This window comes from Trachemys scripta, chromosome 4 (assembly GCF_013100865.1).
Source record: "Trachemys scripta elegans isolate TJP31775 chromosome 4, CAS_Tse_1.0, whole genome shotgun sequence".
NCBI classification, from domain to species: domain Eukaryota; kingdom Metazoa; phylum Chordata; order Testudines; family Emydidae; genus Trachemys; species Trachemys scripta.
The window spans coordinates 97155715-97164368 of record NC_048301.1 but is presented as its reverse complement, the minus strand read 5'-3'; the positions used below and the strand labels follow the sequence as shown (position 1 = coordinate 97164368).

Here is an 8654-nt window from a genome sequence, read left to right as displayed (position 1 = left end):
GGGCCAGTCTGATCACCAGTTTGGAGCATGTGCCCTCCCCAGACCCCTGTTTCCCTTCCCATACTCTAAGCAGGAAGAAGGGAGTGTGAAGAGAGAAGCAACAGGGGGGACAAAAGGGAGAGGAGCACAGTTGTTCCCAGTTAAGATCTCAAACCCCACCTATGGCCCAGAAGATGTCTCTGCTGCTCCTGGCACCATCAAAGCTACAACTTGGCCAGTAAGGTGAGGATTTCCATGGGTTGCATACTCATCTCAAATGTTCCAGTCATGTTTTCTGTAAGTTTCCCAAACCCTAGTTTCATTTTGGCCAAACCTTTTCCCACTGGACTTAAATTATTTGAAAACTCTCCAATCATGCAGTTTTGACCCTTATCAGGCTTAATTTGTTCATGTTCTCTTTCAGATCATGTTGCTTGAATAGACAAGGATTTTCTATCAATGACACATGGGTCAAAGGCCCTGCCAGAATTTCAAACTATGCTATCGTTGCTAAGGACAGAATCTTTTGCTGATTGAAAAACTATGAGATGAGGTATATACTTTCCTTTTTCTCATCTCAATTATCTACTCTTATCTTGAGCTTTGAAAATAAACACAGAAGCTTTGAATTTAATTAAAATAGAAAATCAGTAACTGAACCTGAAAGTCTCCAATATGTCAAGGAAACTAAATCTATAGACAAAAACAGAGTTGATTTAACCTGAATTGAATCAGGTTTAACAATATAGCCCAGGTGAGTTGTGAAAACAGAAAATAAGTCAACTGCTATTATCACATACTGAAACTGGCACTATTCATTGGTGTATCTGAAGATCATAATTAACATGATCCTGTCAGATAGCACCAAATTTCCTGAGTGACTTGTGGGTTTTTGCATAATGGTGGTGGGTGGCAATAGCAGATTCAAACTCTGCCAGTTCACAGGAATGGCCTTCTTTCAGGCATCTTTGTGGAAAAGCATATCCACCAAAAGTACAAAGATCTCCCCAATGCTCTCCACCTTGTTGCATCATTTCCATGTGGCCTCATATTCGACAAAAGCCAAGTGAGTTGTTGACAAGTCTGACTTTGGATACAAGTGATAATCAAAATATCTCATATGGTTTAGTATGGCTAATCCTTCCTCACATGCATAGTATGATCCAGTCACCATATTTGGAGTCAGGAAGGAATTCTTCATCTACAGGATGCTGAATAAGCTTCAATGGCATTCTTTCACTCTGGATCATCCTTCAAGAATCACCCAATATGTTTGGCAGGGTTGATTTTAAGTGACTTAGTTCTGATGGCATATTGATTTCATGTTTGTCCCAAACTGACTTTAATTTTAGATGTTTGACAAGACAGTAGATGGAATTCATATCTTGGTTACACAGTGGTTAGTTATACAGTCCTTTTATTACTGAAATTTTCCTGGAGCAGTTCCTTGCAGTGAGAGCGGTCATCTAAGCCCCCTTTCCCAAAATGAGATTGCGGATCTTATAATTGGTCACAGACATAAGGCATGCCCATGAGCGTACCCCATTTTCTTTAGAGGATCACTGACTCAGAATGGCGTTGAGGCTAAATGGATAAAAAGTGGGGATGCAGGGTCATCTGTCATGATTAGGCACAGAGTCAGTCTGCTACATTAAGAATGAAGAGCCTGGGTAACAATTTGTGTTTATGTTACTAAAGTTTCAGCCTGTTGCTTTTAAACTGAACCCCTTGTGGTTAGAATTTCAGCTGCTTGTATTCCCAAATGGCAGTAACACTACACAATTACCCATTAATAACAATATCCTTCTTTTTTTATTTATGTATTTTATGGAAACAACTTACCTTTGAATAAATTATATAAATACAATGGGCCTCATTCCAATGAAGTCAATAGAGCTACAATTTGGCTTCAATTTGGCCTGAGCACTGTAAATTGCCTGATTTATCAGTTGTGGCCTCACAATTTTGACTTTAAGCCTAACATATATTTCCCCCCTTATAATTAAAAAGCAATTACCGGTAATTGTTCTGCCTAAGTTCTAACAGCTAAAAAATGTTTTTGATTAATTATCGAAATGGTCATTTACTATTAGCAGAACAGATTACTTGGCAGCCCACAATACATTTAAGTAAACTTGTACTTTTAAAAATATCTTAATTAAAATTTAAATTCACAAATTAAGTCATATCTACACTTCAGACAAACCTAACAGGTTATAAATTAAACCACGGGTATGCTTCATACAGTGACCTTAGCCTTTCCTGAGATCAAAAGGCTACACACTAGTGTCAAGCTGGCAGGGTTTATAAATTAATTTAACTCATGTCTAGATAATCATCCAATATTTTAATCAAAGCTCCTGGGGGACTTTTACATTGTGTACATTAATTTTTGCAGGCAAGTACCTAGAGTGACTTTTAATCTAATCTTGTCAGAGGGGAAAAATTGTTTATTCCAATACTTCATTAAGCATCTCCTCCGGGTCACTAAAAGAGAGACACGAACAATTTTCTCCTGATGACTATTGTGGCTAGACTTGGACAGCTCACCGTGTGCAAACCTGAGGACTGTAAATGCCGGGATTTCCAGTGCTGTTTGTAAATAAACAGTAATCAGCAGTCAAAATGTATTCATACAATTATATTCCCAAAGAACCAAAGTGCCCCTGACAGTGGGTTTTTTTTTTTTTCAAATCCCACTGTTTCCCCCTGAAGCCTGGTCATGGCACTCAACAGGGCATGGAAGTGAGTAGGCTGAATTTAAGTGCAACTTTATCATAATATGGTACATGGGGATTTAATTTAGACATCCCAAATTAGGGTCTTAATTTAAGAGGCCACACTTAAAAGAGCCACAGAGAAGGCAGATGGAAAAGGCTACAAGAAGTTGAGGTAATAGACAGAAGGTGGTGGGGATTATTAAATGATTTCATAGTCTCTCTTTCTCTCTGTACTTTGTCTTGACAGCTGAAATCAGACTATTCAAGATAACTGTCCTCAGAATTTGTAAGGGGTGGAGAAGGGACACAGCATCTGCTGTGCCAGGCCATCATCTCTGGAACTGGATTCCTCAGTTGGACCAAAAGAAACAGAATTTACTGACCTACAGGGCATCCTGCATGACTTATTTATTTACACACATCTTTTTGGAGAAGGTAGGTTGAATAAGAAGGGGTTCTCTTCTTTTTCTTGAAGGCTTTTGTATGCAGAAAAGTATTGTCATTGTTTTGGTGACATTTTTATATTTTTGTTGTGTTAATGCACCTAAACAATTGTGATAAGTACTACACACTCGAAAAAGTCAGGGAAAGATACTAACTATCCCCTCTCAACTTTTCATAACCTTTTTAATGGATGAATTTAGGATTTTCCTCTCCCCCATTCCGAGTGATAATGTTATAGGCTCTGTTGGACAATGGTTGTGACATCACTAAAAAGGCCATCCAGCCATTAAGAATGTGGCTTTTGAAAACCACTTACCTAACCATATTCTAATTAACTTTCTATAATACCAACTTCCCTTCATCCATACATCTGGATATTGTGATTGAAAGTTAGTTGTATGCAACTTATTTTGGTAGGCCAGAGTGGGCCCAGTTCACTGAGTGTCTCATCTACCACTGAAAACAACGGGTATGGAGGCTGCTCAGCACCTCACAGGAATAAGCCCAATGAGGGGAGGGGGGCGCTAACATTAGCTCCTTCAGCATGGGTTGTTCCTTTTCTAAAGGTTAAAGAAGCCAGAGAGGAAGCTATTTCAGTTTGCAGTCTTGTTAAATGTACGGTCAGAAACACCATTCTGTGCTAGAGTTACTGCACCTAGGACATTGCTGTTCAGATAAAAATCAATACCTAACAGTTGAGTACAGAAAAATCAGGAATTAGGTTCTTGAGCTATTGTGTGTTACAGCTACCAAGAAGGGATACAGAAGTAGTAAATCGAGTTTCTCTCTAATATTTTGTTGTATTAGCTATATATAAGAACCTACCACTGTGATAAGGATTGTGGATAAGACTGACAATAATACCAAATCAATCATCAATATGGTGTACAAAATGTTTTCCCCGTGCATCCTAGCAACCAATTCATAGAACTCTAAATCTGGGCTGTAAAAGCAAAAACTGATGCCAAGAGTTCTATGAAATTTTCACAACATACGCAGATTTTCAAGTAGGGGGTTGTTTACACCCTTATTTTCCACAATTTGTTATAAAAAGTCATACGCCTCTTGCACTGCATTCTTTCCTTGAAAGGGCTAAATATAGGTCTGCCATTCTAATCAAAGTTATTCTTGGCTCATCACCTTAAAATTTGTCTACCTTTATGTCTTTGTACAGGTTCACACAAAAAGTTGACAAAACCCAGAACTTGGCTGAATTTTTTATGGTATTTATCTCAACACCACACTTTATTATCTTCAAAGACTGTTGCCAAGATTTCAGTGGTTTGAACCAAAGGTTAACCAAATGTTATAGCAACGAAATGACTAAGCAACTATGATTCTGTTTCTGGGCTCTTGGTTGCTGTTTTAGAGATGACAGCATGTGAAAGATTAATAAAATACTTTATATTCTTGTGGCCATCCTACTACATCTTTCATGCAAACTCCCCGAATGAAATAAAACATTCAAAACACAGAGTCAACATATTTCCTATCCAAAGAAACAACAATCCATGCTGCTATAAGGCACGATTCCTTTGGCATATTGGCCAGTCAGTCGATTATCATAGGACCAAACCCTGCCTTTACCTTCATAGCAGAAAAGTATCCCCAAGCAGCTGACCTAGTGTGGTTCTGCTGCACAAGAAAAAGAGGACAGGATTTGCAGGCAAGTATGCAAAGGGTTCAGAGCTTGGAAACATGCAAGGGGGAGGGGCCCGAGATGAAACAAAGGTAGGTGAGGGTACTCTTGTCTTCCCTTTCAGGATGTGTCTACATAACAGATGGGAAGTTGCGAAGGTCAAAAGAATGCCCTAAAATTAGCAATCTAGCCGTGGCTACACGGGCAATGGCATGGGCTAGCCACCTGACCACAATCCTGCCTAAGCCCCTGGTTACATACTGGACAGCTAGTACAAGCTGCTGCAGTCACACTGCTATTTTCAGGCACTAGGTTGAGCTGAGCTGCATGTGTATGGCTACCCAAGCTGGGAATTACACTTCCCAGCTGCTGGTAGCCAGATCCTGAAAGGTGGGAAGCTGGGGCAAAAACTGCATAAGCAGTTACAATGGTTCATTCACTAGATACATAACAGTGTACCAATACTGTAGCATACTATAATATACAGTGAATTCAGTAGAATCACATACACAGTATCAACTGGTTTGCCTTATTTTTTATATTCTATAGATATATGATAGCAAGAGTTTCGTAAAAATAGACATTATTAGTTTCACATACCTTTGCACTATTCTTAAAATAGTTTTTTGGTCCCCTAAAGCAAAAAGATCTTATATTTTGCTTTTCCTTTCTTTTCCTTTTTATCAGCCATCTCAGTTCTTTAATGGATAAGCTAGAGAGTAACTGCAGAGCAACATGACATGGCTTCTGAACCCAAGTTATTTTATTTACAGTCATGACTATTCTAATGCACGTCTGCTTTTCATCAAAATGGCCAAAAACCTATAGTACAGAGTTAAAAGGAATGTTTGGCAACCACCACAATGACACAATGAATGATAAAAACACTTACAGAGCAGTTACAGTCTACTCTGACAATGATCCAAGAAGCCCTATAATTTCAATAAGAGATGTTTGAACGTACACACGCAAAACACTATGCTAACAGCAATATTAAGGGGTGGACTGAGGCCAAAAAAAGGGAAGGAAATTCAAAGTGAAGATTGTTCTTGTGCACAGATGTTAAAGTTTTAGTGAGTCTAGTATGTTTGTGCTAATCACATTATTTCCTGCTACCAGGCAATTTAATATACCACATGAATTAGACACAGTTTTTAGAAATAATCTTATTAGTTTAGTCCTGTTAAGAGACATACCAACCCACTGAACTCAAAGTATGACCATCCATGACCTACAATTCTGCATATTTGTACCCTGTAATGTATTTTGTTTTGAAAGTACTTGTATACTTTATTTGTGGATATATTCAGTCTAAGCTACTAATGCAGCTTTAAGTACTCCCACTGTATGAAGACATCTTTGTTAAATTCTCCTATGCTTTCCCTCTTAGTTTCTGTTCATTTATGCCCGATTACTGAAATAATTCAGATTATTATATAAAGAATATAGGTGCCACCAACTATTCAAGATAAGCAATGTTCCACCATGACCTCTGATTATTACAAATTGCCTCTTTTGGAGTTCCCCAACAACTATTATCCCTATAGCTCACCCTGTTGTAATCTTTACATATATTCCATCCATCCCCCCCAATACCTTTTCACTATTTGCATCCTGTGACAGAACATACCTGTGTCCACACCTTATACACTATTATAATAATCTTTGTACAAAGTACACCTTTGTGAGTTGTCATTTAAACACTCAATTTGCTGATCAATAATATCATGAAAAAATGCACATAGCAGCATTATATGTGAAATTATAAACATAAGTTGAGATCGTGTCTAAAAACATGTTTTCCAGAGAAGTCTGGGGGACTGGCCAAACCGGTTCCTCAGAGACAAAGAACAAACTGATGCCCAGCCCAGTGTAAACAAGGCTGATGGACCATTACCTGCTAAGTGGCCATTCTTTGGCAGGAAAGGGAGCAGGGGCAAAAAATCTACATCTTAGCAAAGAAACAGTATGGAGTTCCCTTCCATACAGACTGCTTGTCGCCTTGCTCCTAGCTGGAAATGCTTCTCAAACGGGGGACAGGACTACAAAAAAAGGTGGGGGGGGGCAGACATCNGTTTAGTCCTATTCAGTGTCTACTCGGCGCTTCTTGGCTTGTCTCTTGTATTCATTAAATGGAGCATCTCTTGTCACTGTCCAGCAATAGTCTGCAAGCATTGATGGGCTCCATTTGCCCTGATAGCGTTTCTCCATTGTTGCAATGTCCTGGTGAAATCGCTCGCCGTGCTCGTCGCTCACTGCTCCGCAGTTCAGTGGAAAAAAATCTAGATGAGAGTGCAAAAAATGTATCTTTAGTGACATGCTGCAACCAAGGCTTTTGTATGCCTTGAGGAGGTTTTCCACCAACAACCTGTAGTTGTCTGCCTTGTTGTTGAAAATTTATTGCCACTCACTGGAAGGCTTTCCATGCTGTCTTTTCCTTGCCACGCAGTGCATGGTCAAATGCATCATCTCAAAGAAGTTCACGAATCTGAGGACCAACAAAGACACCTTCCTTTATCTTAGCTTCACTTAACCTTGGAAATTTTTCACGGAGATACTTGAAAGCTGCTTGTGTTTTGTCAATGGCCTTGACAAAGTTCTTCATCAGACCCAGCTTGATGTGTAAGGGTGGTAACAAAATCTTCCTTAATTCAACAAGTGGTGGATACTGAACACTTTTCCTCCCAGGTTCCAATTACTGTCGGAGTGGCCAATCTTTCTTGATGTAGTGGGAATCTCTTGCACGACTATCCCATTCACAGAGAAAACAGCAGTACTTTGTGTATCCAGTCTGCAGACCAAGCAAGAAAGCAACAACCTTCAAATCGCCACAAAGCTGCCACTGATGTTGGTCATAGTTTATGCACCTCAAGAGTTGTTTCATGTTGTCATAGGTTTCCTTCATATGGACTGCATGACCAACTGGAATTGATGGCAAAACATTGCCATTATGCAGTAAAACAGCTTTAAGACTCGTCTTCGATGAATCAATGAACAGTTTCCACTCATCTGGATGTTGAGGGCTGCCATCACACCATCGATGTTGTTGCAGGCTACAAGATCACCTTCCATGAAGAAGAATGTGACAAGATCCTTTTGACGGTCACAGAACATGGAAACCCTAACACCACCTGCCAGGAGATTCCACTGCTGTAGTCTGAAGCCAAACAGCTCTACTCTTGGGTAGTTCCAAATCCCTGACAAGGTCATTCAGTTCACCTTGTGTTATGAGTGTGGTTCAGAGGAGGAGGATGGGAGAAAATGTGGGTCATGTGACATTGATGGTTCAGGACCAGAAGTTTCATCCTCTTCCTCGTCTGACTCAAGTGAGAATGATTCTGGTGCCTCAGGAACCGGCAGTCCTTCTCCGTGGGGTACTGGACATATAGCTGATGGAATGTTTCGATAATGCACAGTCCACTTTTTCTTTGACACACCTTTCCCAACTGGAGGCATCATGCAGAAGTAACAATTGCTGGTATGATCTGTTGGCTCTCTCCAAATCATTGGTACTGCAAAAGGCATCGATTTCCTTTTCCTGTTCAACCACTGTAGATTTGTTGCACAAGTGTTGCAGCATATCTGTGGGGCCCACCTCTTGTCCTGATCTCCAATTTTGTAGCCAAAATAAAGGTGATAGGCTTTCTTAACAATAGTGGTTATACTGCGCATTTGTGATGCAAAAGTCACTTCAGCACAAACAGCAGAAGTTATCTGCACTGTTCACACAAGTATGAGGCATCTCTGCTCACTTTGGCTAAACAGAAATGTGTCCCTTTGCAAAATCAAACACTGACAAATAAGAGAGCACGACACTGTATGATTTCTAGAGCTGATATAGGGCAATTTGTTCAGCAGAGTGATGTAAGCTC

The 8654-nt window shown here is 39.7% G+C and overlaps 1 long non-coding RNA gene across 1 annotated transcript; it reads left to right on the top strand.

Moving 5' to 3' along the window:
- The first annotated feature begins 215 nt into the window (after positions 1–215).
- Positions 216–5340, top strand: LOC117877185. Its single transcript, XR_004645639.1, has 3 exons — positions 216–532; positions 2947–3134; positions 4318–5340. It is a non-coding gene; the product is annotated as an uncharacterized LOC117877185 (long non-coding RNA).
- Positions 5341–8654: the final 3314 nt, after the last annotated feature.